The sequence below is a fragment of the Spinacia oleracea genome, chromosome 3 (genome assembly GCF_020520425.1).
Source record: "Spinacia oleracea cultivar Varoflay chromosome 3, BTI_SOV_V1, whole genome shotgun sequence".
Taxonomy (NCBI): Eukaryota; Viridiplantae; Streptophyta; class Magnoliopsida; order Caryophyllales; family Amaranthaceae; genus Spinacia; species Spinacia oleracea.
The window spans coordinates 22,574,733-22,601,891 of NC_079489.1; the positions used below are offsets into that span (position 1 = coordinate 22,574,733).

At 47.0% G+C, this 27,159-nt stretch overlaps 54 non-coding genes and 1 pseudogene across 54 annotated transcripts; all 55 read right to left on the reverse strand.

Moving 5' to 3' along the window:
- Positions 1-153: 153 nt before the first annotated feature.
- On the reverse strand, positions 154-272 carry LOC130470770 (5S ribosomal RNA). Its single transcript, XR_008931494.1, has one exon. It is a non-coding gene; the product is annotated as a 5S ribosomal RNA (ribosomal RNA).
- Positions 273-485: 213 nt separating this feature from the next.
- Positions 486-604, reverse strand: LOC130470771 (5S ribosomal RNA). Its single transcript, XR_008931495.1, has one exon. It is a non-coding gene; the product is annotated as a 5S ribosomal RNA (ribosomal RNA).
- A 215-nt stretch (positions 605-819) lies between these two features.
- LOC130470860 (5S ribosomal RNA) lies at positions 820-939 on the reverse strand. Its single transcript, XR_008931584.1, has one exon. It is a non-coding gene; the product is annotated as a 5S ribosomal RNA (ribosomal RNA).
- Positions 940-1,153: 214 nt separating this feature from the next.
- Positions 1,154-1,273, reverse strand: LOC130470861 (5S ribosomal RNA). The gene has a single exon (XR_008931585.1). It is a non-coding gene; the product is annotated as a 5S ribosomal RNA (ribosomal RNA).
- A 215-nt stretch (positions 1,274-1,488) lies between these two features.
- LOC130470862 (5S ribosomal RNA) lies at positions 1,489-1,608 on the reverse strand. The gene has a single exon (XR_008931586.1). It is a non-coding gene; the product is annotated as a 5S ribosomal RNA (ribosomal RNA).
- Positions 1,609-1,822: 214 nt separating this feature from the next.
- Positions 1,823-1,942, reverse strand: LOC130470879 (5S ribosomal RNA). The gene has a single exon (XR_008931603.1). It is a non-coding gene; the product is annotated as a 5S ribosomal RNA (ribosomal RNA).
- Positions 1,943-2,157: 215 nt separating this feature from the next.
- LOC130470880 (5S ribosomal RNA) lies at positions 2,158-2,277 on the reverse strand. Its single transcript, XR_008931604.1, has one exon. It is a non-coding gene; the product is annotated as a 5S ribosomal RNA (ribosomal RNA).
- Positions 2,278-2,491: 214 nt separating this feature from the next.
- On the reverse strand, positions 2,492-2,611 carry LOC130470875 (5S ribosomal RNA). The gene has a single exon (XR_008931598.1). It is a non-coding gene; the product is annotated as a 5S ribosomal RNA (ribosomal RNA).
- Positions 2,612-2,825: 214 nt separating this feature from the next.
- LOC130470881 (5S ribosomal RNA) lies at positions 2,826-2,945 on the reverse strand. The gene has a single exon (XR_008931605.1). It is a non-coding gene; the product is annotated as a 5S ribosomal RNA (ribosomal RNA).
- Positions 2,946-3,159: 214 nt separating this feature from the next.
- Positions 3,160-3,279, reverse strand: LOC130470863 (5S ribosomal RNA). Its single transcript, XR_008931587.1, has one exon. It is a non-coding gene; the product is annotated as a 5S ribosomal RNA (ribosomal RNA).
- Positions 3,280-3,494: 215 nt separating this feature from the next.
- On the reverse strand, positions 3,495-3,614 carry LOC130470864 (5S ribosomal RNA). The gene has a single exon (XR_008931588.1). It is a non-coding gene; the product is annotated as a 5S ribosomal RNA (ribosomal RNA).
- Positions 3,615-3,829: 215 nt separating this feature from the next.
- Positions 3,830-3,949, reverse strand: LOC130470882 (5S ribosomal RNA). The gene has a single exon (XR_008931606.1). It is a non-coding gene; the product is annotated as a 5S ribosomal RNA (ribosomal RNA).
- Positions 3,950-4,163: 214 nt separating this feature from the next.
- LOC130470866 (5S ribosomal RNA) lies at positions 4,164-4,283 on the reverse strand. The gene has a single exon (XR_008931590.1). It is a non-coding gene; the product is annotated as a 5S ribosomal RNA (ribosomal RNA).
- Positions 4,284-4,495: 212 nt separating this feature from the next.
- LOC130470830 (5S ribosomal RNA) lies at positions 4,496-4,614 on the reverse strand. The gene has a single exon (XR_008931554.1). It is a non-coding gene; the product is annotated as a 5S ribosomal RNA (ribosomal RNA).
- Positions 4,615-4,829: 215 nt separating this feature from the next.
- On the reverse strand, positions 4,830-4,949 carry LOC130470883 (5S ribosomal RNA). The gene has a single exon (XR_008931607.1). It is a non-coding gene; the product is annotated as a 5S ribosomal RNA (ribosomal RNA).
- Positions 4,950-5,163: 214 nt separating this feature from the next.
- Positions 5,164-5,283, reverse strand: LOC130470867 (5S ribosomal RNA). Its single transcript, XR_008931591.1, has one exon. It is a non-coding gene; the product is annotated as a 5S ribosomal RNA (ribosomal RNA).
- Positions 5,284-5,496: 213 nt separating this feature from the next.
- On the reverse strand, positions 5,497-5,615 carry LOC130470772 (5S ribosomal RNA). Its single transcript, XR_008931496.1, has one exon. It is a non-coding gene; the product is annotated as a 5S ribosomal RNA (ribosomal RNA).
- Positions 5,616-5,829: 214 nt separating this feature from the next.
- On the reverse strand, positions 5,830-5,949 carry LOC130470868 (5S ribosomal RNA). Its single transcript, XR_008931592.1, has one exon. It is a non-coding gene; the product is annotated as a 5S ribosomal RNA (ribosomal RNA).
- Positions 5,950-6,162: 213 nt separating this feature from the next.
- On the reverse strand, positions 6,163-6,282 carry LOC130470884 (5S ribosomal RNA). The gene has a single exon (XR_008931608.1). It is a non-coding gene; the product is annotated as a 5S ribosomal RNA (ribosomal RNA).
- A 215-nt stretch (positions 6,283-6,497) lies between these two features.
- Positions 6,498-6,616, reverse strand: LOC130470773 (5S ribosomal RNA). Its single transcript, XR_008931497.1, has one exon. It is a non-coding gene; the product is annotated as a 5S ribosomal RNA (ribosomal RNA).
- Positions 6,617-6,829: 213 nt separating this feature from the next.
- LOC130470774 (5S ribosomal RNA) lies at positions 6,830-6,948 on the reverse strand. The gene has a single exon (XR_008931498.1). It is a non-coding gene; the product is annotated as a 5S ribosomal RNA (ribosomal RNA).
- A 213-nt stretch (positions 6,949-7,161) lies between these two features.
- LOC130470775 (5S ribosomal RNA) lies at positions 7,162-7,280 on the reverse strand. The gene has a single exon (XR_008931499.1). It is a non-coding gene; the product is annotated as a 5S ribosomal RNA (ribosomal RNA).
- Positions 7,281-7,495: 215 nt separating this feature from the next.
- On the reverse strand, positions 7,496-7,614 carry LOC130470776 (5S ribosomal RNA). The gene has a single exon (XR_008931500.1). It is a non-coding gene; the product is annotated as a 5S ribosomal RNA (ribosomal RNA).
- A 215-nt stretch (positions 7,615-7,829) lies between these two features.
- Positions 7,830-7,948, reverse strand: LOC130470778 (5S ribosomal RNA). The gene has a single exon (XR_008931502.1). It is a non-coding gene; the product is annotated as a 5S ribosomal RNA (ribosomal RNA).
- Positions 7,949-8,163: 215 nt separating this feature from the next.
- Positions 8,164-8,282, reverse strand: LOC130470779 (5S ribosomal RNA). The gene has a single exon (XR_008931503.1). It is a non-coding gene; the product is annotated as a 5S ribosomal RNA (ribosomal RNA).
- A 215-nt stretch (positions 8,283-8,497) lies between these two features.
- On the reverse strand, positions 8,498-8,616 carry LOC130470780 (5S ribosomal RNA). Its single transcript, XR_008931504.1, has one exon. It is a non-coding gene; the product is annotated as a 5S ribosomal RNA (ribosomal RNA).
- A 215-nt stretch (positions 8,617-8,831) lies between these two features.
- On the reverse strand, positions 8,832-8,950 carry LOC130470781 (5S ribosomal RNA). Its single transcript, XR_008931505.1, has one exon. It is a non-coding gene; the product is annotated as a 5S ribosomal RNA (ribosomal RNA).
- A 215-nt stretch (positions 8,951-9,165) lies between these two features.
- LOC130470782 (5S ribosomal RNA) lies at positions 9,166-9,284 on the reverse strand. Its single transcript, XR_008931506.1, has one exon. It is a non-coding gene; the product is annotated as a 5S ribosomal RNA (ribosomal RNA).
- A 215-nt stretch (positions 9,285-9,499) lies between these two features.
- LOC130470783 (5S ribosomal RNA) lies at positions 9,500-9,618 on the reverse strand. Its single transcript, XR_008931507.1, has one exon. It is a non-coding gene; the product is annotated as a 5S ribosomal RNA (ribosomal RNA).
- A 215-nt stretch (positions 9,619-9,833) lies between these two features.
- On the reverse strand, positions 9,834-9,952 carry LOC130470784 (5S ribosomal RNA). The gene has a single exon (XR_008931508.1). It is a non-coding gene; the product is annotated as a 5S ribosomal RNA (ribosomal RNA).
- A 214-nt stretch (positions 9,953-10,166) lies between these two features.
- LOC130470785 (5S ribosomal RNA) lies at positions 10,167-10,285 on the reverse strand. Its single transcript, XR_008931509.1, has one exon. It is a non-coding gene; the product is annotated as a 5S ribosomal RNA (ribosomal RNA).
- A 213-nt stretch (positions 10,286-10,498) lies between these two features.
- LOC130470786 (5S ribosomal RNA) lies at positions 10,499-10,617 on the reverse strand. The gene has a single exon (XR_008931510.1). It is a non-coding gene; the product is annotated as a 5S ribosomal RNA (ribosomal RNA).
- A 215-nt stretch (positions 10,618-10,832) lies between these two features.
- On the reverse strand, positions 10,833-10,951 carry LOC130470787 (5S ribosomal RNA). Its single transcript, XR_008931511.1, has one exon. It is a non-coding gene; the product is annotated as a 5S ribosomal RNA (ribosomal RNA).
- Positions 10,952-11,164: 213 nt separating this feature from the next.
- Positions 11,165-11,283, reverse strand: LOC130470836 (5S ribosomal RNA). The gene has a single exon (XR_008931560.1). It is a non-coding gene; the product is annotated as a 5S ribosomal RNA (ribosomal RNA).
- A 214-nt stretch (positions 11,284-11,497) lies between these two features.
- Positions 11,498-11,616, reverse strand: LOC130470789 (5S ribosomal RNA). The gene has a single exon (XR_008931513.1). It is a non-coding gene; the product is annotated as a 5S ribosomal RNA (ribosomal RNA).
- Positions 11,617-11,832: 216 nt separating this feature from the next.
- On the reverse strand, positions 11,833-11,951 carry LOC130470790 (5S ribosomal RNA). Its single transcript, XR_008931514.1, has one exon. It is a non-coding gene; the product is annotated as a 5S ribosomal RNA (ribosomal RNA).
- Positions 11,952-12,166: 215 nt separating this feature from the next.
- On the reverse strand, positions 12,167-12,285 carry LOC130470815 (5S ribosomal RNA). Its single transcript, XR_008931539.1, has one exon. It is a non-coding gene; the product is annotated as a 5S ribosomal RNA (ribosomal RNA).
- A 213-nt stretch (positions 12,286-12,498) lies between these two features.
- On the reverse strand, positions 12,499-12,617 carry LOC130470812 (5S ribosomal RNA). Its single transcript, XR_008931536.1, has one exon. It is a non-coding gene; the product is annotated as a 5S ribosomal RNA (ribosomal RNA).
- A 215-nt stretch (positions 12,618-12,832) lies between these two features.
- Positions 12,833-12,951, reverse strand: LOC130470791 (5S ribosomal RNA). Its single transcript, XR_008931515.1, has one exon. It is a non-coding gene; the product is annotated as a 5S ribosomal RNA (ribosomal RNA).
- A 215-nt stretch (positions 12,952-13,166) lies between these two features.
- LOC130470870 (5S ribosomal RNA) lies at positions 13,167-13,284 on the reverse strand. Its single transcript, XR_008931594.1, has one exon. It is a non-coding gene; the product is annotated as a 5S ribosomal RNA (ribosomal RNA).
- A 214-nt stretch (positions 13,285-13,498) lies between these two features.
- On the reverse strand, positions 13,499-13,616 carry LOC130470873 (5S ribosomal RNA). Its single transcript, XR_008931596.1, has one exon. It is a non-coding gene; the product is annotated as a 5S ribosomal RNA (ribosomal RNA).
- Positions 13,617-13,831: 215 nt separating this feature from the next.
- Positions 13,832-13,950, reverse strand: LOC130470792 (5S ribosomal RNA). Its single transcript, XR_008931516.1, has one exon. It is a non-coding gene; the product is annotated as a 5S ribosomal RNA (ribosomal RNA).
- A 215-nt stretch (positions 13,951-14,165) lies between these two features.
- LOC130470813 (5S ribosomal RNA) lies at positions 14,166-14,284 on the reverse strand. The gene has a single exon (XR_008931537.1). It is a non-coding gene; the product is annotated as a 5S ribosomal RNA (ribosomal RNA).
- Positions 14,285-14,499: 215 nt separating this feature from the next.
- On the reverse strand, positions 14,500-14,617 carry LOC130470874 (5S ribosomal RNA). Its single transcript, XR_008931597.1, has one exon. It is a non-coding gene; the product is annotated as a 5S ribosomal RNA (ribosomal RNA).
- Positions 14,618-14,832: 215 nt separating this feature from the next.
- Positions 14,833-14,951, reverse strand: LOC130470793 (5S ribosomal RNA). The gene has a single exon (XR_008931517.1). It is a non-coding gene; the product is annotated as a 5S ribosomal RNA (ribosomal RNA).
- A 214-nt stretch (positions 14,952-15,165) lies between these two features.
- On the reverse strand, positions 15,166-15,284 carry LOC130470816 (5S ribosomal RNA). The gene has a single exon (XR_008931540.1). It is a non-coding gene; the product is annotated as a 5S ribosomal RNA (ribosomal RNA).
- A 215-nt stretch (positions 15,285-15,499) lies between these two features.
- Positions 15,500-15,618, reverse strand: LOC130470794 (5S ribosomal RNA). The gene has a single exon (XR_008931518.1). It is a non-coding gene; the product is annotated as a 5S ribosomal RNA (ribosomal RNA).
- A 215-nt stretch (positions 15,619-15,833) lies between these two features.
- On the reverse strand, positions 15,834-15,952 carry LOC130470795 (5S ribosomal RNA). The gene has a single exon (XR_008931519.1). It is a non-coding gene; the product is annotated as a 5S ribosomal RNA (ribosomal RNA).
- A 212-nt stretch (positions 15,953-16,164) lies between these two features.
- Positions 16,165-16,283, reverse strand: LOC130470817 (5S ribosomal RNA). Its single transcript, XR_008931541.1, has one exon. It is a non-coding gene; the product is annotated as a 5S ribosomal RNA (ribosomal RNA).
- A 214-nt stretch (positions 16,284-16,497) lies between these two features.
- Positions 16,498-16,616, reverse strand: LOC130470796 (5S ribosomal RNA). The gene has a single exon (XR_008931520.1). It is a non-coding gene; the product is annotated as a 5S ribosomal RNA (ribosomal RNA).
- Positions 16,617-16,830: 214 nt separating this feature from the next.
- LOC130470828 (5S ribosomal RNA) lies at positions 16,831-16,949 on the reverse strand. Its single transcript, XR_008931552.1, has one exon. It is a non-coding gene; the product is annotated as a 5S ribosomal RNA (ribosomal RNA).
- Positions 16,950-17,162: 213 nt separating this feature from the next.
- LOC130470797 (5S ribosomal RNA) lies at positions 17,163-17,281 on the reverse strand. Its single transcript, XR_008931521.1, has one exon. It is a non-coding gene; the product is annotated as a 5S ribosomal RNA (ribosomal RNA).
- Positions 17,282-17,496: 215 nt separating this feature from the next.
- LOC130470798 (5S ribosomal RNA) lies at positions 17,497-17,615 on the reverse strand. The gene has a single exon (XR_008931522.1). It is a non-coding gene; the product is annotated as a 5S ribosomal RNA (ribosomal RNA).
- A 215-nt stretch (positions 17,616-17,830) lies between these two features.
- LOC130470800 (5S ribosomal RNA) lies at positions 17,831-17,949 on the reverse strand. Its single transcript, XR_008931524.1, has one exon. It is a non-coding gene; the product is annotated as a 5S ribosomal RNA (ribosomal RNA).
- Positions 17,950-18,093: 144 nt separating this feature from the next.
- Positions 18,094-18,207, reverse strand: LOC130470891 (uncharacterized; annotated as a pseudogene).
- Positions 18,208-27,159: the final 8,952 nt, after the last annotated feature.

Genomic DNA, 27,159 nt, shown 5'->3' on the forward strand with positions numbered 1-27,159 from the left:
CCTTCGCAATGCCGTTATTTCGCGCCCGGTTCTCCGAACTCCGCCCTTTTTTTTTCAGGTTCATTATTTTCCCGAGACCTACGCCCCGCAACCAAACTTTCCCCCAAAACGAAGCACCATCGTCGAAAAAAAAAAACGAAATTTGGCGAAAAAGGGGTGCAACACGAGGACTTCCCAGGAGGTCACCCATCCTAGTACTACTCTCGCCCAAGCACGCTTAACTGCGGAGTTCTGATGGGATCCGGTGCATTAGTGCTGGTATGATCGCACCCAAACACTTACCGCGCCAATTTACTTATAACCCAACTCGAATACCCATACACGACCCCGTTTCCCTTCGCAATGCCGTTATTTCGCGCCCGGTTCTCCGAACTCCGCCCTTTTTTTTTCAGGTTCATTATTTTCCCGAGACCTACGCCCCGCAACCAAACTTTCCCCCAAAACGAAGCACCATCGTCGAAAAAAAAAACGAAATTTGGCGAAAAGGGGTGCAACACGAGGACTTCCCAGGAGGTCACCCATCCTAGTACTACTCTCGCCCAAGCACGCTTAACTGCGGAGTTCTGATGGGATCCGGTGCATTAGTGCTGGTATGATCGCACCCAAACACTTACCGCGCCAATTTACTTATAACCCAACTCGAATACCCATACACGACCCCGTTTCCCTTCGCAATGCCGTTATTTCGCGCCCGGTTCTCCGAACTCCGCCCTTTTTTTTTCAGGTTCATTATTTTCCCGAGACCTACGCCCCGCAACCAAACTTTCCCCCAAAACGAAGCACCATCGTCGGAAAAAAAAAACGAAATTTGGCGAAAAAGGGGTGCAACACGAGGACTTCCTCGTAAGGTCACCCATCCTAGTACTACTCTCGCCCAAGCACGCTTAACTGCGGAGTTCTGATGGGATCCGGTGCATTAGTGCTGGTATGATCGCACCCAAACACTTACCGCGCCAATTTACTTATAACCCAACTCGAATACCCATACACGACCCCGTTTCCCTTCGCAATGCCGTTATTTCGCGCCCGGTTCTCCGAACTCCGCCCTTTTTTTTTCAGGTTCATTATTTTCCCGAGACCTACGCCCCGCAACCAAACTTTCCCCCAAAACGAAGCACCATCGTCGAAAAAAAAAACGAAATTTGGCGAAAAAGGGGTGCAACACGAGGACTTCCTCGTAAGGTCACCCATCCTAGTACTACTCTCGCCCAAGCACGCTTAACTGCGGAGTTCTGATGGGATCCGGTGCATTAGTGCTGGTATGATCGCACCCAAACACTTACCGCGCCAATTTACTTATAACCCAACTCGAATACCCATACACGACCCCGTTTCCCTTCGCAATGCCGTTATTTCGCGCCCGGTTCTCCGAACTCCGCCCTTTTTTTTTTCAGGTTCATTATTTTCCCGAGACCTACGCCCCGCAACCAAACTTTCCCCCAAAACGAAGCACCATCGTCGAAAAAAAAAACGAAATTTGGCGAAAAAGGGGTGCAACACGAGGACTTCCTCGTAAGGTCACCCATCCTAGTACTACTCTCGCCCAAGCACGCTTAACTGCGGAGTTCTGATGGGATCCGGTGCATTAGTGCTGGTATGATCGCACCCAAACACTTACCGCGCCAATTTACTTATAACCCAACTCGAATACCCATACACGACCCCGTTTCCCTTCGCAATGCCGTTATTTCGCGCCCGGTTCTCCGAACTCCGCCCTTTTTTTTTCAGGTTCATTATTTTCCCGAGACCTACGCCCCGCAACCAAACTTTCCCCCAAAACGAAGCACCATCGTCGAAAAAAAAAACGAAATTTGGCGAAAAAGGGTTGCAACACGAGGACTTCCTCGTAAGGTCACCCATCCTAGTACTACTCTCGCCCAAGCACGCTTAACTGCGGAGTTCTGATGGGATCCGGTGCATTAGTGCTGGTATGATCGCACCCAAACACTTACCGCGCCAATTTACTTATAACCCAACTCGAATACCCATACACGACCCCGTTTCCCTTCGCAATGCCGTTATTTCGCGCCCGGTTCTCCGAACTCCGCCCTTTTTTTTTCAGGTTCATTATTTTCCCGAGACCTACGCCCCGCAACCAAACTTTCCCCCAAAACGAAGCACCATCGTCGAAAAAAAAAAACGAAATTTGGCGAAAAAGGGTTGCAACACGAGGACTTCCTCGTAAGGTCACCCATCCTAGTACTACTCTCGCCCAAGCACGCTTAACTGCGGAGTTCTGATGGGATCCGGTGCATTAGTGCTGGTATGATCGCACCCAAACACTTACCGCGCCAATTTACTTATAACCCAACTCGAATACCCATACACGACCCCGTTTCCCTTCGCAATGCCGTTATTTCGCGCCCGGTTCTCCGAACTCCGCCCTTTTTTTTTCAGGTTCATTATTTTCCCGAGACCTACGCCCCGCAACCAAACTTTCCCCCAAAACGAAGCACCATCGTCGAAAAAAAAAACGAAATTTGGCGAAAAAGGGTTGCAACACGAGGACTTCCCCGTAAGGTCACCCATCCTAGTACTACTCTCGCCCAAGCACGCTTAACTGCGGAGTTCTGATGGGATCCGGTGCATTAGTGCTGGTATGATCGCACCCAAACACTTACCGCGCCAATTTACTTATAACCCAACTCGAATACCCATACACGACCCCGTTTCCCTTCGCAATGCCGTTATTTCGCGCCCGGTTCTCCGAACTCCGCCCTTTTTTTTTCAGGTTCATTATTTTCCCGAGACCTACGCCCCGCAACCAAACTTTCCCCCAAAACGAAGCACCATCGTCGGAAAAAAAAACGAAATTTGGCGAAAAAGGGTTGCAACACGAGGACTTCCTCGTAAGGTCACCCATCCTAGTACTACTCTCGCCCAAGCACGCTTAACTGCGGAGTTCTGATGGGATCCGGTGCATTAGTGCTGGTATGATCGCACCCAAACACTTACCGCGCCAATTTACTTATAACCCAACTCGAATACCCATACACGACCCCGTTTCCCTTCGCAATGCCGTTATTTCGCGCCCGGTTCTCCGAACTCCGCCCTTTTTTTTTCAGGTTCATTATTTTCCCGAGACCTACGCCCCGCAACCAAACTTTCCCCCAAAACGAAGCACCATCGTCGAAAAAAAAAACGAAATTTGGCGAAAAAGGGGTGCAACACGAGGACTTCCTCGTAAGGTCACCCATCCTAGTACTACTCTCGCCCAAGCACGCTTAACTGCGGAGTTCTGATGGGATCCGGTGCATTAGTGCTGGTATGATCGCACCCAAACACTTACCGCGCCAATTTACTTATAACCCAACTCGAATACCCATACACGACCCCGTTTCCCTTCGCAATGCCGTTATTTCGCGCCCGGTTCTCCGAACTCCGCCCTTTTTTTTTCAGGTTCATTATTTTCCCGAGACCTACGCCCCGCAACCAAACTTTCCCCCAAAACGAAGCACCATCGTCGGAAAAAAAAAACGAAATTTGGCGAAAAAGGGGTGCAACACGAGGACTTCCTCGTAAGGTCACCCATCCTAGTACTACTCTCGCCCAAGCACGCTTAACTGCGGAGTTCTGATGGGATCCGGTGCATTAGTGCTGGTATGATCGCACCCAAACACTTACCGCGCCAATTTACTTATAACCCAACTCGAATACCCATACACGACCCCGTTTCCCTTCGCAATGCCGTTATTTCGCGCCCGGTTCTCCGAACTCCGCCCTTTTTTTTTCAGGTTCATTATTTTCCCGAGACCTACGCCCCGCAACCAAACTTTCCCCCAAAACGAAGCACCATCGTCGAAAAAAAAAAACGAAATTTGGCGAAAAAGGGTTGCAACACGAGGACTTCCTCGTAAGGTCACCCATCCTAGTACTACTCTCGCCCAAGCACGCTTAACTGCGGAGTTCTGATGGGATCCGGTGCATTAGTGCTGGTATGATCGCACCCAAACACTTACCGCGCCAATTTACTTATAACCCAACTCGAATACCCATACACGACCCCGTTTCCCTTCGCAATGCCGTTATTTCGCGCCCGGTTCTCCGAACTCCGCCCTTTTTTTTTCAGGTTCATTATTTTCCCGAGACCTACGCCCCGCAACCAAACTTTCCCCCAAAACGAAGCACCATCGTCGAAAAAAAAAACGAAATTTGGCGAAAAAGGGGTGCAACACGAGGACTTCCTCGTAAGGTCACCCATCCTAGTACTACTCTCGCCCAAGCACGCTTAACTGCGGAGTTCTGATGGGATCCGGTGCATTAGTGCTGGTATGATCGCACCCAAACACTTACCGCGCCAATTTACTTATAACCCAACTCGAATACCCATACACGACCCCGTTTCCCTTCGCAATGCCGTTATTTCGCGCCCGGTTCTCCGAACTCCGCCCTTTTTTTTTCAGGTTCATTATTTTCCCGAGACCTACGTCCCGCAACCAAACTTTCCCCCAAAACGAAGCACCATCGTCGAAAAAAAAACGAAATTTGGCGAAAAGGGGTGCAACACGAGGACTTCCTAGGAGGTCACCCATCCTAGTACTACTCTCGCCCAAGCACGCTTAACTGCGGAGTTCTGATGGGATCCGGTGCACTAGTGCTGGTATGATCGCACCCAAACACTTACCGCGCCAATTTACTTATAACCCAACTCGAATACCCATACACGACCCCGTTTCCCTTCGCAATGCCGTTATTTCGCGCCCGGTTCTCCGAACTCCGCCCTTTTTTTTTCAGGTTCATTATTTTCCCGAGACCTACGCCCCGCAACCAAACTTTCCCCCAAAACGAAGCACCATCGTCGGAAAAAAAAAACGAAATTTGGCGAAAAAGGGTTGCAACACGAGGACTTCCTCGTAAGGTCACCCATCCTAGTACTACTCTCGCCCAAGCACGCTTAACTGCGGAGTTCTGATGGGATCCGGTGCATTAGTGCTGGTATGATCGCACCCAAACACTTACCGCGCCAATTTACTTATAACCCAACTCGAATACCCATACACGACCCCGTTTCCCTTCGCAATGCCGTTATTTCGCGCCCGGTTCTCCGAACTCCGCCCTTTTTTTTTCAGGTTCATTATTTTCCCGAGACCTACGCCCCGCAACCAAACTTTCCCCCAAAACGAAGCACCATCGTCGAAAAAAAAAACGAAATTTGGCGAAAAAGGGGTGCAACACGAGGACTTCCTCGTAAGGTCACCCATCCTAGTACTACTCTCGCCCAAGCACGCTTAACTGCGGAGTTCTGATGGGATCCGGTGCATTAGTGCTGGTATGATCGCACCCAAACACTTACCGCGCCAATTTACTTATAACCCAACTCGAATACCCATACACGACCCCGTTTCCCTTCGCAATGCCGTTATTTCGCGCCCGGTTCTCCGAACTCCGCCCTTTTTTTTTCAGGTTCATTATTTTCCCGAGACCTACGCCCCGCAACCAAACTTTCCCCCAAAACGAAGCACCATCGTCGAAAAAAAAAACGAAATTTGGCGAAAAGGGGTGCAACACGAGGACTTCCCAGGAGGTCACCCATCCTAGTACTACTCTCGCCCAAGCACGCTTAACTGCGGAGTTCTGATGGGATCCGGTGCATTAGTGCTGGTATGATCGCACCCAAACACTTACCGCGCCAATTTACTTATAACCCAACTCGAATACCCATACACGACCCCGTTTCCCTTCGCAATGCCGTTATTTCGCGCCCGGTTCTCCGAACTCCGCCCTTTTTTTTTCAGGTTCATTATTTTCCCGAGACCTACGCCCCGCAACCAAACTTTCCCCCAAAACAAAGCACCATCGTCGGAAAAAAAAACGAAATTTGGCGAAAAAGGGGTGCAACACGAGGACTTCCTCGTAAGGTCACCCATCCTAGTACTACTCTCGCCCAAGCACGCTTAACTGCGGAGTTCTGATGGGATCCGGTGCATTAGTGCTGGTATGATCGCACCCAAACACTTACCGCGCCAATTTACTTATAACCCAACTCGAATACCCATACACGACCCCGTTTCCCTTCGCAATGCCGTTATTTCGCGCCCGGTTCTCCGAACTCCGCCCTTTTTTTTTCAGGTTCATTATTTTCCCGAGACCTACGCCCCGCAACCAAACTTTCCGCCAAAACGAAGCACCATCGTCGGAAAAAAAACGAAATTTGGCGAAAAAGGGTTGCAACACGAGGACTTCCTCGTAAGGTCACCCATCCTAGTACTACTCTCGCCCAAGCACGCTTAACTGCGGAGTTCTGATGGGATCCGGTGCATTAGTGCTGGTATGATCGCACCCAAACACTTACCGCGCCAATTTACTTATAACCCAACTCGAATACCCATACACGACCCCGTTTCCCTTCGCAATGCCGTTATTTCGCGCCCGGTTCTCCGAACTCCGCCCTTTTTTTTTCAGGTTCATTATTTTCCCGAGACCTACGCCCCGCAACCAAACTTTCCCCCAAAACGAAGCACCATCGTCGGAAAAAAAAAACGAAATTTGGCGAAAAAGGGGTGCAACACGAGGACTTCCCAGGAGGTCACCCATCCTAGTACTACTCTCGCCCAAGCACGCTTAACTGCGGAGTTCTGATGGGATCCGGTGCATTAGTGCTGGTATGATCGCACCCAAACACTTACCGCGCCAATTTACTTAACCCAACTCGAATACCCATACACGACCCCGTTTCCCTTCGCAATGCCGTTATTTCGCGCCCGGTTCTCCGAACTCCGCCCTTTTTTTTTCAGGTTCATTATTTTCCCGAGACCTACGCCCCGCAACCAAACTTTCCCCCAAAACGAAGCACCATCGTCGGAAAAAAAAAACGAAATTTGGCGAAAAAGGGGTGCAACACGAGGACTTCCCAGGAGGTCACCCATCCTAGTACTACTCTCGCCCAAGCACGCTTAACTGCGGAGTTCTGATGGGATCCGGTGCATTAGTGCTGGTATGATCGCACCCAAACACTTACCGCGCCAATTTACTTATAACCCAACTCGAATACCCATACACGACCCCGTTTCCCTTCGCAATGCCGTTATTTCGCGCCCGGTTCTCCGAACTCCGCCCTTTTCTTTTCAGGTTCATTATTTTCCCGAGACCTACGCCCCGCAACCAAACTTTCCCCCAAAACGAAGCACCATCGTCGGAAAAAAAAAGAAATTTGGCGAAAAAGGGGTGCAACACGAGGACTTCCCAGGAGGTCACCCATCCTAGTACTACTCTCGCCCAAGCACGCTTAACTGCGGAGTTCTGATGGGATCCGGTGCATTAGTGCTGGTATGATCGCACCCAAACACTTACCGCGCCAATTTACTTATAACCCAACTCGAATACCCATACACGACCCCGTTTCCCTTCGCAATGCCGTTATTTCGCGCCCGGTTCTCCGAACTCCGCCCTTTTTTTTTTCAGGTTCATTATTTTCCCGAGACCTACGCCCCGCAACCAAACTTTCCCCCAAAACGAAGCACCATCGTCGAAAAAAAAAACGAAATTTGGCGAAAAAGGGGTGCAACACGAGGACTTCCCAGGAGGTCACCCATCCTAGTACTACTCTCGCCCAAGCACGCTTAACTGCGGAGTTCTGATGGGATCCGGTGCATTAGTGCTGGTATGATCGCACCCAAACACTTACCGCGCCAATTTACTTATAACCCAACTCGAATACCCATACACGACCCCGTTTCCCTTCGCAATGCCGTTATTTCGCGCCCGGTTCTCCGAACTCCGCCCTTTTTTTTTCAGGTTCATTATTTTCCCGAGACCTACGCCCCGCAACCAAACTTTCCCCCAAAACGAAGCACCATCGTCGGAAAAAAAAAACGAAATTTGGCGAAAAAGGGGTGCAACACGAGGACTTCCCAGGAGGTCACCCATCCTAGTACTACTCTCGCCCAAGCACGCTTAACTGCGGAGTTCTGATGGGATCCGGTGCATTAGTGCTGGTATGATCGCACCCAAACACTTACCGCGCCAATTTACTTATAACCCAACTCGAATACCCATACACGACCCCGTTTCCCTTCGCAATGCCGTTATTTCGCGCCCGGTTCTCCGAACTCCGCCCTTTTTTTTTCAGGTTCATTATTTTCCCGAGACCTACGCCCCGCAACCAAACTTTCCCCCAAAACGAAGCACCATCGTCGGAAAAAAAAAACGAAATTTGGCGAAAAAGGGGTGCAACACGAGGACTTCCCAGGAGGTCACCCATCCTAGTACTACTCTCGCCCAAGCACGCTTAACTGCGGAGTTCTGATGGGATCCGGTGCATTAGTGCTGGTATGATCGCACCCAAACACTTACCGCGCCAATTTACTTATAACCCAACTCGAATACCCATACACGACCCCGTTTCCCTTCGCAATGCCGTTATTTCGCGCCCGGTTCTCCGAACTCCGCCCTTTTTTTTTCAGGTTCATTATTTTCCCGAGACCTACGCCCCGCAACCAAACTTTCCCCCAAAACGAAGCACCATCGTCGGAAAAAAAAAACGAAATTTGGCGAAAAAGGGGTGCAACACGAGGACTTCCCAGGAGGTCACCCATCCTAGTACTACTCTCGCCCAAGCACGCTTAACTGCGGAGTTCTGATGGGATCCGGTGCATTAGTGCTGGTATGATCGCACCCAAACACTTACCGCGCCAATTTACTTATAACCCAACTCGAATACCCATACACGACCCCGTTTCCCTTCGCAATGCCGTTATTTCGCGCCCGGTTCTCCGAACTCCGCCCTTTTTTTTTCAGGTTCATTATTTTCCCGAGACCTACGCCCCGCAACCAAACTTTCCCCCAAAACGAAGCACCATCGTCGGAAAAAAAAAACGAAATTTGGCGAAAAAGGGGTGCAACACGAGGACTTCCCAGGAGGTCACCCATCCTAGTACTACTCTCGCCCAAGCACGCTTAACTGCGGAGTTCTGATGGGATCCGGTGCATTAGTGCTGGTATGATCGCACCCAAACACTTACCGCGCCAATTTACTTATAACCCAACTCGAATACCCATACACGACCCCGTTTCCCTTCGCAATGCCGTTATTTCGCGCCCGGTTCTCCGAACTCCGCCCTTTTTTTTTCAGGTTCATTATTTTCCCGAGACCTACGCCCCGCAACCAAACTTTCCCCCAAAACGAAGCACCATCGTCGGAAAAAAAAAACGAAATTTGGCGAAAAAGGGGTGCAACACGAGGACTTCCCAGGAGGTCACCCATCCTAGTACTACTCTCGCCCAAGCACGCTTAACTGCGGAGTTCTGATGGGATCCGGTGCATTAGTGCTGGTATGATCGCACCCAAACACTTACCGCGCCAATTTACTTATAACCCAACTCGAATACCCATACACGACCCCGTTTCCCTTCGCAATGCCGTTATTTCGCGCCCGGTTCTCCGAACTCCGCCCTTTTTTTTTCAGGTTCATTATTTTCCCGAGACCTACGCCCCGCAACCAAACTTTCCCCCAAAACGAAGCACCATCGTCGGAAAAAAAAAACGAAATTTGGCGAAAAAGGGGTGCAACACGAGGACTTCCCAGGAGGTCACCCATCCTAGTACTACTCTCGCCCAAGCACGCTTAACTGCGGAGTTCTGATGGGATCCGGTGCATTAGTGCTGGTATGATCGCACCCAAACACTTACCGCGCCAATTTACTTATAACCCAACTCGAATACCCATACACGACCCCGTTTCCCTTCGCAATGCCGTTATTTCGCGCCCGGTTCTCCGAACTCCGCCCTTTTTTTTTCAGGTTCATTATTTTCCCGAGACCTACGCCCCGCAACCAAACTTTCCCCCAAAACGAAGCACCATCGTCGGAAAAAAAAAACGAAATTTGGCGAAAAAGGGGTGCAACACGAGGACTTCCCAGGAGGTCACCCATCCTAGTACTACTCTCGCCCAAGCACGCTTAACTGCGGAGTTCTGATGGGATCCGGTGCATTAGTGCTGGTATGATCGCACCCAAACACTTACCGCGCCAATTTACTTATAACCCAACTCGAATACCCATACACGACCCCGTTTCCCTTCGCAATGCCGTTATTTCGCGCCCGGTTCTCCGAACTCCGCCCTTTTTTTTTCAGGTTCATTATTTTCCCGAGACCTACGCCCCGCAACCAAACTTTCCCCCAAAACGAAGCACCATCGTCGGAAAAAAAAACGAAATTTGGCGAAAAAGGGGTGCAACACGAGGACTTCCCAGGAGGTCACCCATCCTAGTACTACTCTCGCCCAAGCACGCTTAACTGCGGAGTTCTGATGGGATCCGGTGCATTAGTGCTGGTATGATCGCACCCAAACACTTACCGCGCCAATTTACTTATAACCCAACTCGAATACCCATACACGACCCCGTTTCCCTTCGCAATGCCGTTATTTCGCGCCCGGTTCTCCGAACTCCGCCCTTTTTTTTTCAGGTTCATTATTTTCCCGAGACCTACGCCCCGCAACCAAACTTTCCCCCAAAACGAAGCACCATCGTCGAAAAAAAAACGAAATTTGGCGAAAAAGGGGTGCAACACGAGGACTTCCCAGGAGGTCACCCATCCTAGTACTACTCTCGCCCAAGCACGCTTAACTGCGGAGTTCTGATGGGATCCGGTGCATTAGTGCTGGTATGATCGCACCCAAACACTTACCGCGCCAATTTACTTATAACCCAACTCGAATACCCATACACGACCCCGTTTCCCTTCGCAATGCCGTTATTTCGCGCCCGGTTCTCCGAACTCCGCCCTTTTTTTTTCAGGTTCATTATTTTCCCGAGACCTACGCCCCGCAACCAAACTTTCCCCCAAAACGAAGCACCATCGTCGGAAAAAAAAAACGAAATTTGGCGAAAAAGGGGTGCAACACGAGGACTTCCCAGGAGGTCACCCATCCTAGTACTACTCTCGCCCAAGCACGCTTAACTGCGGAGTTCTGATGGGATCCGGTGCATTAGTGCTGGTATGATCGCACCCAAACACTTACCGCGCCAATTTACTTATAACCCAACTCGAATACCCATACACGACCCCGTTTCCCTTCGCAATGCCGTTATTTCGCGCCCGGTTCTCCGAACTCCGCCCTTTTTTTTTCAGGTTCATTATTTTACCGAGACCTACGCCCCGCAACCAAACTTTCCCCCAAAACGAAGCACCATCGTCGAAAAAAAAACGAAATTTGGCGAAAAAGGGGTGAAACACGAGGACTTCCCAGGAGGTCACCCATCCTAGTACTACTCTCGCCCAAGCACGCTTAACTGCGGAGTTCTGATGGGATCCGGTGCATTAGTGCTGGTATGATCGCACCCAAACACTTACCGCGCCAATTTACTTATAACCCAACTCGAATACCCATACACGACCCCGTTTCCCTTCGCAATGCCGTTATTTCGCGCCCGGTTCTCCGAACTCCGCCCTTTTTTTTTCAGGTTCATTATTTTCCCGAGACCTACGCCCCGCAACCAAACTTTCCCCCAAAACGAAGCACCATCGTCGGAAAAAAAAACGAAATTTGGCGAAAAAGGGGTGCAACACGAGGACTTCCCAGGAGGTCACCCATCCTAGTACTACTCTCGCCCAAGCACGCTTAACTGCGGAGTTCTGATGGGATCCGGTGCATTAGTGCTGGTATGATCGCACCCAAACACTTACCGCGCCAATTTACTTATAACCCAACTCGAATACCCATACACGACCCCGTTTCCCTTCGCAATGCCGTTATTTCGCGCCCGGTTCTCCGAACTCCGCCCTTTTTTTTTTCAGGTTCATTATTTTCCCGAGACCTACGCCCCGCAACCAAACTTTCCCCCAAAACGAAGCACCATCGTCGGAAAAAAAAAACGAAATTTGGCGAAAAAGGGGTGCAACACGAGGACTTCCCAGGAGGTCACCCATCCTAGTACTACTCTCGCCCAAGCACGCTTAACTGCGGAGTTCTGATGGGATCCGGTGCATTAGTGCTGGTATGATCGCACCCAAACACTTACCGCGCCAATTTACTTATAACCCAACTCGAATACCCATACACGACCCCGTTTCCCTTCGCAATGCCGTTATTTCGCGCCCGGTTCTCCGAACTCCGCCCTTTTTTTTTCAGGTTCATTATTTTCCCGAGACCTACGCCCCGCAACCAAACTTTCCCCCAAAACGAAGCACCATCGTCGGAAAAAAAAAAAGAAATTTGGCGAAAAACGGGTGCAACACGAGGACTTCCCAGGAGGTCACCCATCCTAGTACTACTCTCGCCCAAGCACGCTTAACTGCGGAGTTCTGATGGGATCCGGTGCATTAGTGCTGGTATGATCGCACCCAAGCACTTACCGCGCCAATTTACTTATAACCCAACTCGAATACCCATACACGACCCCGTTTCCCTTCGCACTGCTGTTATTTCGCGCCCGGTTCTCCGAACTCCGCCCTTTTTTTTTCAGGTTCATTATTTTCCCGAGACCTACGCCCCGCAACCAAACTTTCCCCCAAAACGAAGCACCATCGTCGAAAAAAAAACGAAATTTGGCGAAAAAGGGGTGCAACACGAGGACTTCCCAGGAGGTCACCCATCCTAGTACTAATCTCGCCCAAGCACGCTTAACTGCGGAGTTCTGATGGGATCCGGTGCATTAGTGCTGGTATGATCGCACCCAAGCACTTACCGCGCCAATTTACTTATAACCCAACTCGAATACCCATACACGACCCCGTTTCCCTTCGCAATGCCGTTATTTCGCGCCCGGTTCTCCGAACTCCGCCCTTTTTTTTTCAGGTTCATTATTTTCCCGAGACCTACGCCCCGCAACCAAACTTTCCCCCAAAACGAAGCACCATCGTCGGAAAAAAAAAACGAAATTTGGCGAAAAAGGGGTGCAACACGAGGACTTCCCAGGAGGTCACCCATCCTAGTACTACTCTCGCCCAAGCACGCTTAACTGCGGAGTTCTGATGGGATCCGGTGCATTAGTGCTGGTATGATCGCACCCAAACACTTACCGCGCCAATTTACTTATAACCCAACTCGAATACCCATACACGACCCCGTTTTCCTTCGCAATGCCGTTATTTCGCGCCCGGTTCTCCGAACTCCGCCCTTTTTTTTTCAGGTTCATTATTTTCCCGAGACCTACGCCCCGCAACCAAACTTTCCCCCAAAACGAAGCACCATCGTCGGAAAAAAAAAACGAAATTTGGCGAAAAAGGGGTGCAACCAAGGACTTCCCAGGAGGTCACCCATCCTAGTACTACTCTCGCCCAAGCACGCTTAACTGCGGAGTTCTGATGGGATCCGGTGCATTAGTGCTGGTATGATCGCACCCAAACACTTACCGCGCCAATTTACTTATAACCCAACTCGAATACCCATACACGACCCCGTTTCCCTTCGCAATGCCGTTATTTCGCGCCCGGTTCTCCGAACTCCGCCCTTTTTTTTTCAGGTTCATTATTTTCCCGAGACCTACGCCCCGCAACCAAACTTTCCCCCAAAACGAAGCACCATCGTCGGAAAAAAAAACGAAATTTGGCGAAAAAGGGGTGCAACCAAGGACTTCCCAGGAGGTCACCCATCCTAGTACTACTCTCGCCCAAGCACGCTTAACTGCGGAGTTCTGATGGGATCCGGTGCATTAGTGCTGGTATGATCGCACCCAAACACTTACCGCGCCAATTTACTTATAACCCAACTCGAATACCCATACACGACCCCGTTTCCCTTCGCAATGCCGTTATTTCGCGCCCGGTTCTCCGAACTCTGCCCTTTTTTTTTCAGGTTCATTATTTTCCCGAGACCTACGCCCGCAACCAAACTTTCCCCCAAAACGAAGCACCATCGTCGGAAAAAAAAAAACGAAATTTGGCGAAAAAGGGGTGCAACACGAGGACTTCCCAGGAGGTCACCCATCCTAGTACTACTCTCGCCCAAGCACGCTTAACTGCGGAGTTCTGATGGGATCCGGTGCATTAGTGCTGGTATGATCGCACCCAAGCACTTACCGCGCCAATTTACTTATAACCCAACTCGAATACCCATACACGACCCCGTTTCCCTTCGCAATGTCGTTATTTCGCGCCCGGTTCTCCGAACTCCGCCCTTTTTTTTTCAGGTTCATTATTTTCCCGAGACCTACGCCCCGCAACCAAACTTTCCCCCAAAACGAAGCACCATCGTCGGAAAAAAAAAACGAAATTTGGCGAAAAAGGGGTGCAACACGAGGACTTCCCAGGAGGTCACCCATCCTAGTACTAATCTCGCCCAAGCACGCTTAACTGCGGAGTTCTGATGGGATCCGGTGCATTAGTGCTGGTATGATCGCACCCAAACACTTACCGCGCCAATTTACTTATAACCCAACTCGAATACCCATACACGACCCCGTTTTCCTTCGCAATGCCGTTATTTCGCGCCCGGTTCTCCGAACTCCGCCCTTTTTTTTTCAGGTTCATTATTTTCCCGAGACCTACGCCCCGCAACCAAACTTTCCCCCAAAACGAAGCACCATCGTCGGAAAAAAAAAACGAAATTTGGCGAAAAAGGGGTGCAACCAAGGACTTCCCAGGAGGTCACCCATCCTAGTACTACTCTCGCCCAAGCACGCTTAACTGCGGAGTTCTGATGGGATCCGGTGCATTAGTGCTGGTATGATCGCACCCAAACACTTACCGCGCCAATTTACTTATAACCCAACTCGAATACCCATACACGACCCCGTTTCCCTTCGCAATGCCGTTATTTCGCGCCCGGTTCTCCGAACTCCGCCCTTTTTTTTTCAGGTTCATTATTTTCCCGAGACCTACGCCCCGCAACCAAACTTTCCCCCAAAACGAAGCACCATCGTCGGAAAAAAAAAACGAAATTTGGCGAAAAAGGGGTGCAACACGAGGACTTCCCAGGAGGTCACCCATCCTAGTACTACTCTCGCCCAAGCACGCTTAACTGCGGAGTTCTGATGGGATCCGGTGCATTAGTGCTGGTATGATCGCACCCAAACACTTACCGCGCCAATTTACTTATAACCCAACTCGAATACCCATACACGACCCCGTTTCCCTTCGCAATGCCGTTACTTCGCGCCCGGTTCTCAGAACTCCGCCCTTTTTTTTTTCAGGTTCATTATTTTCCCGAGACCTACGCCCCGCAACCAAACTTTCCCCCAAAACGAAGCACCATCGTCGGAAAAAAAAAGAAATTTGGCGAAAAACGGGTGCAACACGAGGACTTCCCAGGAGGTCACCCATCCTAGTACTACTCTCGCCCAAGCACGCTTAACTGCGGAGTTCTGATGGGATCCGGTGCATTAGTGCTGGTATGATCGCACCCAAGCACTTACCGCGCCAATTTACTTATAACCCAACTCGAATACCCATACACGACCCCGTTTCCCTTCGCACTGCCGTTATTTCGCGCCCGGTTCTCCGAACTCCGCCCTTTTTTTTTCAGGTTCATTATTTTCCCGAGACCTACGCCCCGCAACCAAACTTTCCCCCAAAACGAAGCACCATCGTCGGAAAAAAAAAACGAAATTTGGCGAAAAAGGGGTGCAACACGAGGACTTCCCAGGAGGTCACCCATCCTAGTACTACTCTCGCCCAAGCACGCTTAACTGCGGAGTTCTGATGGGATCCGGTGCATTAGTGCTGGTATGATCGCACCCAAACACTTACCGCGCCAATTTACTTATAACCCAACTCGAATACCCATACACGACCCCGTTTCCCTTCGCAATGCCGTTATTTCGCGCCCGGTTCTCCGAACTCCGCCCTTTTTTTTTCAGGTTCATTATTTTCCCGAGACCTACGCCCCGCAACCAAACTTTCCCCCAAAACGAAGCACCATCGTCGGAAAAAAAAAACGAAATTTGGCGAAAAAGGGGTGCAACACGAGGACTTCCCAGGAGGTCACCCATCCTAGTACTACTCTCGCCCAAGCACGCTTAACTGCGGAGTTCTGATGGGATCCGGTGCATTAGTGCTGGTATGATCGCACCCAAACACTTACCGCGCCAATTTACTTATAACCCAACTCGAATACCCATACACGACCCCGTTTCCCTTCGCAATGCCGTTATTTCGCGCCCGGTTCTCCGAACTCCCCCCTTTTTTTTTCAGGTTCATTATTTTACCGAGACCTACGCCCCGCAACCAAACTTTCCCCCAAAACGAAGCACCATCGTCGAAAAAAAAAGAAATTTGGCGAAAAACGGGTGCAACACGAGGACTTCCCAGGAGGTCACCCATCCTAGTACTACTCTCGCCCAAGCACGCTTAACTGCGGAGTTCTGATGGGATCCGGTGCATTAGTGCTGGTATGATCGCACCCAAGCACTTACCGCGCCAATTTACTTATAACCCAACTCGAATACCCATACACGACCCCGTTTCCCTTCGCACTGCCGTTATTTCGCGCCCGGTTCTCCGAACTCCGCCCTTTTTTTTTCAGGTTCATTATTTTCCCGAGACCTACGCCCCGCAACCAAACTTTCCCCCAAAACGAAGCACCATCGTCGGAAAAAAAAACGAAATTTGGCGAAAAAGGGGTGCAACACGAGGACTTCCCAGGAGGTCACCCATCCTAGTACTACTCTCGCCCAAGCACGCTTAACTGCGGAGTTCTGATGGGATCCGGTGCATTAGTGCTGGTATGATCGCACCCAAACACTTACCGCGCCAATTTACTTATAACCCAACTCGAATACCCATACACGACCCCGTTTCCCTTCGCAATGCCGTTACTTCGCGCCCGGTTCTCCGAACTCCGCCCTTTTTTTTTCAGGTTCATTATTTTCCCGAGACCTACGCCCCGCAACCAAACTTTCCCCCAAAACGAAGCACCATCGTCGGAAAAAAAAACGAAATTTGGCGAAAAAGGGGTGCAACACGAGGACTTCCCAGGAGGTCACCCATCCTAGTACTACTCTAGCCCAAGCACGCTTAACTGCGGAGTTCTGATGGGATCCGGTGCATTAGTGCTGGTATGATCGCACCCAAGCACTTACCGCGCCAATTTACTTATAACCCAACTCGAATACCCATACACGACCCCGTTTCCCTTCGCAATGTCGTTATTTCGCGCCCGGTTCTCCGAACTCCGCCCTTTTTTTTTCAGGTTCATTATTTTCCCGAGACCTACGCCCCGCAACCAAACTTTCCCCCAAAACGAAGCACCATCGTCGGAAAAAAAACGAAATTTGGCGAAAAAGGGGTGCAACACGAGGACTTCCCAGGAGGTCACCCATCCTAGTACTACTCTCGCCCAAGCACGCTTAACTGCGGAGTTCTGATGGGATCCGGTGCATTAGTGCTGGTATGATCGCACCCAAACACTTACCGCGCCAATTTACTTATAACCCAACTCGAATACCCATACACGACCCCGTTTCCCTTCGCAATGCCGTTATTTCGCGCCCGGTTCTCCGAACTCTGCCCTTTTTTTTTCAGGTTCATTATTTTCCCGAGACCTACGCCCGCAACCAAACTTTCCCCCAAAACGAAGCACCATCGTCGGAAAAAAAAAAACGAAATTTGGCGAAAAAGGGGTGCAACACGAGGACTTCCCAGGAGGTCACCCATCCTAGTACTACTCTCGCCCAAGCACGCTTAACTGCGGAGTTCTGATGGGATCCGGTGCATTAGTGCTGGTATGATCGCACCCAAGCACTTACCGCGCCAATTTACTTATAACCCAACTCGAATACCCATACACGACCCCGTTTCCCTTCGCAATGTCGTTATTTCGCGCCCGGTTCTCCGAACTCCGCCCTTTTTTTTTCAGGTTCATTATTTTCCCGAGACCTACGCCCCGCAACCAAACTTTCCCCCAAAACGAAGCACCATCGTCGGAAAAAAAAAACGAAATTTGGCGAAAAAGGGGTGCAACACGAGGACTTCCCAGGAGGTCACCCATCCTAGTACTACTCTCGCCCAAGCACGCTTAACTGCGGAGTTCTGATGGGATCCGGTGCATTAGTGCTGGTATGATCGCACCCAAACACTTACCGCGCCAATTTACTTATAACCCAACTCGAATACCCATACACGACCCCGTTTCCCTTCGCAATGCCGTTATTTCGCGCCCGGTTCTCCGAACTCCGCCCTTTTTTTTTCAGGTTCATTATTTTCCCGAGACCTACGCCCCGCAACCAAACTTTCCCAGGAGGTCACCCATCCTAGTACTACTCTCGCCCAAGCACGCTTAACTGCGGAGTTCTGATGGGATCCGGTGCATTAGTGCTGGTATTGTTAGGTTATGATACATATGACAATTCATAAATCATGCGGAAAAAACCATAAACCCAGGAAAACATATTATTTACACATAATCATTTAGCATAGATTAGATGCATACTCTTTGTTGCGTGCCTTCCCTAGCTGCGCCCGATCCGAACAAGAACAAGTCTTTAGGACTCCAAGTGTCGTCCCTCCGTAGATAGTCCACAGCACGTCCGGATCCGCCTTAAGATTGACCAACTAGAATCGCCCTTAAGGTACTATTATTTTCGGCACTTTATAGGCAAATGTGTGACTGAATTTTTCTCTCAAAAACTCACTTTGAATACTTTGAAACTTGTGTTATAAATTGTGAGCCCTAGCCTCATATTTATAGCGGTATGGAAAGGGAATCGAAATCCTATTCAGATACAAATTAATTAAACCTAGAATCCTACAAGAACTCTAATTTAATTAATTTATCAAATAGAATTAGGAATTTAATCATTAACCGAACTCTGCATGTTTTAGGAAACGTGCACGAACACAAACACTTGCACACACACGCACGGCAGCCACGATGGGCCCCATGCGTGCGCGCGAGCAGCAGCCCACTCAGCGCCCGCGCGCGCTGCGCGCTGCGCGTGCTGTGCGCGCTGCGCGCAGCCTGCTGGGCCTGGCCTTGTGCTTGGCCTGGCGTTGCTGTTTGTGCGGCGCGCTTGGCTTGCTGGGCGATGGCCTGGCTTCGTGCTGGGCCTCGTCCGGCAGGCCTCGTCCGATGCTTATTCGTACGATGCGCTTCCGATTAAATTTTCCGATTCCGGAATTCATTTCCGATACGAACAATATTTAATATTTCCGATTCCGGAATTAATTTCCGTTTCGAACAAATATTTAATATTTCCGTTTCCGGAATTATTTTCCGATTCCGGTAATATTTCCGATTCTGACAATATTTCCGTTTCCGGCAATATTTCCGATTCTGGCAATATTTCCATTTCCGATAATATTTTCCGACACGTACCATGTTTCCGTTTCCGGCAACATCTACGACTTGGATAATATTTATATTTCCGATACGATCCATATTTCCGTTTCCGGCAATATCATCGTTTCCGGAGTATTCATTCCTTGCCTGTGACGATCTTAGCTCCCACTGAAACCAAGATCCGTCGGTTCCGAATATTCATAGATGGAGTATTTAATGCTATTAAATACTTGATCCGTTTACGTACTATTTGTGTGACCCTACGGGTTCAGTCAAGAGTAAGCTGTGGATTAATATCATTAATTCCACTTGAACTGAAGCGGCCTCTAGCTAGGCATTCAGCTCACTTGATCTCACTGAATTATTAACTTGTTAATTAATACTGAACCGCATTTATTAGACTTATCATAGAATGCATACTTGGACCAAGGGCATTATTTCCTTCAGTCTCCCACTTGTCCTTAGGGACAAGTGTGCATTTCCTAATTCCTTTGTCGCTCGATGCTTGCTCTTGAACATAAGGTAAGAGTTGTCATCCTTATTATGTCCAGAGGTGTTCCTCGGTTTCAGAGTTCAACTGATCAAATAAACAGATAATCATAGCCTATGATTCATCCGAGCACGGCCATGCATTTCACAGTTTCTAGCTCTCCGAGTGGCCTTGTACAACTTTTAAGCATCTCATCCCGATTTATGGGAGGACAATCCCAATCTTGCGATCTTGAGATTAGACTTCGTTTGATAGGTGATTACCTGAGCGTTGCCTTTATAGCCTCCTTTTACGGTGCGACGGTTGGTCAACGTCAAAGCAGCCAGTTCTCAAACAAGTAATCTCAAATCACTCAGGTATTGAGGATTTAGTGTCTAATAATTTAATGAAATTTACTTATGACAGACTTTCATCTCTTACAGTAAAGTTTCATAGGTCTCGTCCGATACTAGTCTTCCCAAAGTAAGTATCTATGCAAATGATTATGACATTGCCATGTCCACATAGTTCAAGAAACAGAACTACTAGTCATCTTGCATTCTAATCGTCTAACGTTTTCTATGCGTCCAATTTTATAGAAAACTCCGATTAGGGACCATTTTCAACCTTTGACATTCAAGTTCACTTGATAGACATTTCTTAGTCACAGGACTGGTCCTGACAGTCTATCTTGAATATATTGTCAAATTGAAGGGACTCATCATTTAATAAACCACAAATTAAATGGAAAAATGAATTCTTTTCATTTATTGTGAATGATTAACCGATAATGTTTTACAAAGATTTAAACTCTAAAACTTTAAAACATTAAACAGAGACATCAAAGCCATTCTCCAATATGCTTGATTCCCATAGCTGCAGTGTGCGAGTTGTGCTTCGCCTGCGGCAGAGGTTTAGTTAATGGATCTGATATGTTGTCATCAGTTCCAATTTTGCTTATCTCGACTTCTTTTCTTTCAACGAACTCTCGTAGATGGTGAAATCTACGAAGTACATGCTTGACTCTCTGGTGGTGTCTAGGCTCTTTTGCCTGTGCAATAGCTCCGTTATTATCACAATACAGGGCTATTGGTCCTTTAATGGAGGGGACTACACCAAGTTCTCCTATGAACTTCCTTAGCCATATAGCTTCCTTTGCTGCTTCATGTGCAGCAATGTACTCCGCTTCAGTTGTAGAATCCGCAATGGTGCTTTGCTTAGCACTTTTCCAGCTTACTGCTCCTCCGTTGAGGCAGAAGACAAACCCAGACTGTGATCTGAAATCATCTTTGTCGGTTTGGAAACTTGCGTCCGTATAGCCTTTAACAATTAATTCATCATCTCCACCATAGACCAGGAAGTCATCTTTGCGCCTTTTCAGGTACTTCAGAATATTCTTGGCAGCAGTCCAATGCGCCTCTCCTGGGTCTGACTGGTATCTGCTCGTAGCACTGAGTGCGTACGCAACATCCGGGCGTGTACATATCATAGCATACATTATTGAACCAATCAATGATGCATATGGAATCCCATTCATTCGTCTACGCTCATCAAGTGTTTTTGGGCACTGAGTCTTGCTTAGAGTCATTCCATGAGACATGGGTAGGTAGCCTCGCTTGGAGTCCGCCATCTTGAACCTATCAAGCACCTTATTGATATAAGTGCTTTGACTAAGTCCAATCATCTTTTTAGATCTATCTCTGTAAATCTTGATGCCCAATATGTACTGTGCTTCTCCTAGATCCTTCATCGAAAAACATTTCCCAAGCCAAATCTTGACAGAGTTCAACATAGGAATGTCATTTCCGATAAGCAATATGTCGTCGACATATAATACTAGGAAAGCAATTTTGCTCCCACTGACCTTCTTGTATACACAAGATTCGTCCGCGTTCTTGATGAAACCAAAGTCACTGACTGCTTCATCAAAACGTATATTCCAGCTCCTGGATGCCTGCTTCAATCCGTAGATTGACTTCTTTAGCTTGCATACCTTTTTAGCATTCTTTGGATCCTCAAAACCTTCAGGCTGTGTCATAAACACAGTTTCTGTTAAAACGCCGTTTAAGAAAGCAGTTTTGACATCCATCTGCCATATTTCGTAATCGTAATATGCAGCGATTGCTAACATTATTCGAATAGACTTTAGCATTGCAACTGGTGAAAAGTTTTCATCGTAATCCACACCGTGGACTTGCCTGTAACCTTTTGCAACCAATCTAGCTTTGAAAACTTCAAGTTTCCCATCCTTGTCCTTTTTCAGTTTGAAAACCCATTTGCTTCCAATGGCTTGGTAGCCATCTGGCAAATCGACCAAATCCCATACTTGGTTTTCAGACATGGAGTCTAATTCAGATTGCATGGCTTCTTGCCATTGCTTGGAGCTAGGGCTCGTCATAGCTTGCTTGTAAGTCGCAGGTTCATCACTTTCAAGTAATAGAACGTCATAGCTCTCGTTCGTCAAAATACCTAAGTACCTTTCCGGTTGAGATCTATATCTTTGCGATCTACGCGGGGTAACATTTCTAGATTGACCATGATTCTCACCAGATTCTTCTAAAGATCTCTGAGTTTCATCCTGAATGTCATCTTGAGCATTCTCTAGAGTTTGTTGTTCGACTCGAATTTCTTCGAGGTCTACTTTTCTCCCACTTGTCATTTTGGAAATGTGATCCTTCTCCAAAAAGACACCATCTCGAGCAACAAACACTTTGTTCTCAGATGTATTGTAGAAGTAATACCCCTTTGTTTCCTTTGGATAGCCCACAAGGATACATTTTTCAGATTTTGGATGAAGTTTGTCTGAAATTAATCGTTTGACGTATACTTCACATCCCCAAATCTTAAGAAAAGACACATTTGGAGGCTTTCCAAACCATAATTCGTATGGAGTCTTTTCGACAGCTTTAGACGGAGCTCTATTTATAGTGAGTGCAGCTGTATTTAGTGCATGTCCCCAAAATTCTAATGGAAGTTCGGCCTGACCCATCATTGACCTGACCATGTCTAGCAAGGTTCTGTTCCTCCGTTCTGACACACCGTTCCATTGTGGTGTTCCAGGAGGAGTCAATTCTGATAGAATTCCACATTCTTTCAGATGGTCATCAAATTCATAGCTCAGATATTCACCGCCACTATCAGACCGCAGTGCCTTAATCTTCTTGCCTAATTGATTCTCTACTTCACTCTGAAATTCCTTGAATTTGTCAAAGGATTCAGACTTATGCTTCATTAGGTAGACATAACCATACCTACTGAAGTCATCAGTGAAAGTGATAAAGTAGCTGAAACCACCTCTAGCATTTGTACTCATTGGTCCACATACATCTGTATGGATTAAACCCAATAGTTCATTTGCTCTTTCTCCAACTTTAGAGAAAGGTTGCTTTGTCATTTTGCCAAGTAAACATGATTCGCATTTACCATAATCCTCTAAGTCAAATGGTTCTAGAATTCCTTCTCTTTGAAGTCTTTCTAAGCGTTTCAAGTTTATATGGCCTAATCGACAATGCCACAGATATGTGAGATCTGAATCATCCTTTTTGGCCTTTTTGGTATTTATGTTATATACTTGTTTGTCGTGATCTAATAAATAAAGTCCATTGACTAATCTAGCAGATCCATAAAACATCTCTTTAAAATAAAACGAACAACTATTGTCTTTTATTATAAAGGAAAATCCCTTAGCATCTAAGCAAGAAACTGAAATGATGTTTTTAGTAAGACTTGGAACATGGAAACATTCTTCCAGTTCCAAAACTAGCCCGGAGGGCAACGACAAATAGTAAGTTCCTACAGCTAATGCAGCAATCCGTGCTCCATTTCCCACTCGTAGGTCGACTTCACCCTTGCTTAACTTTCTACTTCTTCTTAGTCCCTGTGGATTGGAACATAAGTGTGAGCCACAACCTGTATCTAATACCCAAGAAGTTGAATTAGCAAGTATACAGTCTATAACGAAAATACCTGAAGATGGAACGACTGTTCCGTTCTTCTGATCTTCCTTTAGCTTCAAGCAATCTCTCTTCCAATGCCCCTTCTTCTTGCAGTAGAAGCATTCGGATTCAGAAGTGGGTTGACTGACCTTTCTCTTTGCAGATTTGGCGCCAGTTTGCTTAGTTGGGCTGGCTTTGTTGCCACCTTTCTTAGCATTCCTCTTCTTTCCAGATTTCTTGAACTTGCCCCCACGCACCATAAGCACATCCTGCTTATCACTTTTGAGCGTCTTTTCAGCGGTCTTCAGCATACCGTGAAGCTCAGTGAGCGTTTTGTCCAGACTATTCATACTGTAGTTCAGTTTGAACTGATCATACCCGCTATGAAGAGAATGGAGGATGGTGTCTATAGCCATTTCCTGAGAAAATTGCTGATCCAGCCGACTCATATTCTCAATGAGTCCAATCATTTTGAGAACATGTGGACTTACGGGCTCGCCTTTCTTAAGCTTGGTCTCAAGAATTTGCCTATGAGTCTCGAATCTTTCGACTCGAGCCAGATCTTGGAACATGTTCTTCAACTCACTGATGATTGTGAAAGCATCTGAGTTGATGAACGTTTTCTGCAGATCCGCACTCATGGTGGCGAGCATTAGACATTTCACATCCTTGTTGGCATCAATCCAACGATTGAGGGCTGCCTGAGTGACCCCGTCGCCTGCAGCTTCGGGCATCGCCTCATCTAGGACATACTCCTTTTCTTCCTGCATAAGAACTATTTGCAAGTTCCTTTGCCAGTCAAGGAAGTTTTTCCCGTTCAACTTCTCCTTTTCGAGAATTGATCGAATGTTGAATGAATTGTTGTTTGCCATATTAAAAACTACAATTGAAAAGAATAAACAAATAAATAACCATTCACAGTTTCTCTTAATAAACTTAAATTCTAGCATACATGCATAATTCAATGTTTATTAAGCATTTTATTCAAATTATGTGTTCCGGCAGGTGTGAATAAAATGATTCCAAGATCCTAAAATCATTGAAGAACTAAGCACAGTTTGTCGACTTAATCCTAGAACATCTTAGGTAAGCAAAAGCCTTTTGCTAATAGTCTAGAAACTATTCTTGGTTGATAGGTACGTCTAAGAACTTATTAGGTAAACCTATCGAATTTGCCACGACATAAAAGGACTCCTTACTTATATCGTTGAGTTTCACCAAAACTAACATGTACTCACAATTATTTGTGTACCTTGCCCCTTTAGGACCAATAAGTAACACCTCGCTGAGCGAAAACTATTACTAGATTGATGTAAAGGATATCCAAGCAAGTGTATATTTTGGCATGGCACCTTTTAACTCAATTTTTAAGTTTGGAACTTAAGGCTCTTACTATGTTGGTTAGATTTTAAGTGAACTAAAATCCTTAATCATGCAACATAATCAAGCTTTTGATCTCATGCATTTTAAGACATATTTAAAACAATAAATAACTTAAAACATGCATAAGATATTTGTGATCTAGTATGGCCCGACTTCATCTTGAAGCTTTGACTTCAAAGTCCGTCTTGAAAATCTCCGTGGGAGGCACCATTTTCTTCAAATAGGATAAGCTATAACTAATTACAACTATTTGATGGTTCGCAGACCATATTTGAATTGAAAAATAACTTTGGTACTTTAGACCAATTACATTCAAATTAATGGTACGCAGACCATATTTTCTATCCTATTTGGGCCATACTAGTCACTTCATAACCTGCAAAACAGTACATATACAATATATACCATTCACCCATTCATTATCATGAATGGCCCACATAGCTGGTTAGTAAAACACATTATGCATCACGTAAACATTTGCAGCAATTAATCAAGGGCACCAATAATCTACCAATTATTCAGTCCTTATTAATTCTAATCAAGTTGTTTTAACCTTAAGGATTTGTAGACCTAATCAAGAGTTTATGACTAAAAAGCGCTCCCACTTAAACCAATAAATTCATATGCTTTACCAATTTTAAACATAAAAATGTATTTCTAGTCTAACCGGAAACATACAAATTTAATTAAAATTTAAAGCTCATATAAATTTATAATTGAATCCAAAAAGTTTAATTTAATTTCAGTCGCATTTAAATTAATTCATGATTTTAATTTTAGTAAAATAATTAGAATAAATTACATTTATTATAATTATAATATTCAAAATTAAAATCCAAGAAAATAATTTAAATTATTAATTTTAAAATTAATTAAAATTACGTGAACTGAAATTTTCAAATTAAACATTCAAAACGATCTAATCGTAACGCAAACACCCTACGCGTTGCACGCCCATGGGCCGCACGCACACAGCCATTGCTGGCCATGTGCGCGCAGCCCATGCGCTCGTCGCATAGCTGCTGCATCCCTATCGCAAGCCTCCGCACGCATTGGTGCTCGCTGCGCGCGCCAGCGCTCATCGCACGCGGGCTATCGCTCGCAGTGCGCGCGCGACATCGCTCGCTGGGCGCGCGACATCGCTCGCTGGGCGCGCGACATCGCTCGCTGGGCGCGCGAGCCATCGCTCGCTGGGCGCGCGACATCGCTCGCTGGGCGCGCGACATCGCTCGCTGGGCGGGCGACATCGCTCGCTGTGCGCGCGAGCAATGCTAGGCGCAGCGCTCGTGGCGCGCGAGCTTGCGCTCGCTGCGCGCGAGGCTGCGCGCTCTTGTGCGAGGCAGCGCGCGTTGTGGCGCAGCTCGCTTGCTGCCCACACGCGACTGCCTTGGCTCGCCCTACGCCCATGCCCATTCGTCCATTGGTCGTGGCACACGACACAAGGCAGGGCTGCTGCCTTGTGCTCGTGCACTACGCCCTTGCTCATTGCATTCGTGCCGCATGGGCGACGAGCTCCCTTGCTCGTCGTCGCATGCCCGCATTATACAACACCCCTTAAGGGTAACACGAAGCGTCCATTGCTTCGTGCGTGCAAGTTATATGAACGAATCGCATAAAAATTTAAAATTTATATTTAAAATTAATGACAAATTAATAAATAATATTAATTTCATAATTTTAGGGCGAAAAAATCGAAAATTTATTATCCAATTGATTTCCGATTGTTATGGATTCAAGTCTAGGTCATAAAAATTTAAAATTTATCATAAATTTACAATTTTTATGGTGGTTTTTAATCATAGGCTTCTAATTAAATTACAATTAATTATGAAAATCAAATTAATTCTAAATTATTCTAATTTTCAACAAATTAATCATAATTACAAATTAGATTGCATAATTAACAAGACTAGGCATTCAAACTTGTTAAACATATGCTGTAGGTCAATCAAAAATTCAAGATTTATCAACAAGAATCGCAAATATTTAATTTAACATCTTAAATTTACGAAATTTTGCATTCGAAAAACTAAAACCTTCGAAAAGTCATAGTTAGGCTTCGAATTTGAGAATTCTGGGTTCGGCAGAAAAATACTAATTTTGTCAAAATTTTAGAATGCCTTTTACATGCGGAATTGACACAAAAATCACTCAATACGGATGAGTAACGAAGAAACTGCCGAAAAACTGCGTACGTATAATTAAATAAACGCAA